Raw genomic sequence first — 819 nt, forward strand, 5'->3', positions numbered from 1 at the left:
CCTCGGATTAAAGCTTTGGACACCACATCCGAGGCTATTGCCATCTGAGGATACCTCGGATTTTCCAATCCAAGGCATCTTTGTTGGCGGTGCTTGTATCTTATGTCTTTTCCATTACCCTCATTTGTGATTAATGGTGTTGTGTAATGGGCAATCTATCCAATTTGAGATGAATAAAAAACATGTGACACATATGCATAACTTGACAACGGCATCCAAAACTCAGTCACTTTGGGACTGTAGATTTTTGAATTATGTAGTTGATCAATTTTTCTTTTCATCAAAATCTGATTCTACTAAGAAATCCAGTATATCACACTATCTTTGCAAGTGCCAAAAGATTTTCATATCATTCCACAACACTTGAGACTCCAATGCACCACTGCAAGATTACTTCATTTCTTGTAACTCAGATACTTGCCCCCACTGCCTACATCTCAATACAATTATAATTTCAGTTGCCTGTTTTTGATGTATTTAACTTTCAAATGTTCTAGAAAGCCTTCTGGAACTTTGATGGATACATTTAGAATCAAAGATTATCAGTATGACTTGGCTTAATGTCAATTATCCCCAAACCGGAATCAGCTTCCTATCATTTATATCATGGTGGTGCTATTAGATGACAATTAGTAGATTCCAAATTGACTCTTGTGATGATATTGAATTTGAAACACAGTTGAACCACCAAGTGATGAATTGATAAACAGATTGATCGGGATGGAATTGATGATACAACATTTGATGTTACTATGAGTTTGACATTTTCATTGAGTCTGGGATCACTTCAGTTGTTATGTTCTTTTGAAATGAAGCTGA

This window comes from Melampsora larici-populina, assembly GCF_000204055.1.
Source record: "Melampsora larici-populina 98AG31 unplaced genomic scaffold MELLAscaffold_4, whole genome shotgun sequence".
NCBI lineage: Eukaryota > Fungi > Basidiomycota > Pucciniomycetes > Pucciniales > Melampsoraceae > Melampsora > Melampsora laricis-populina.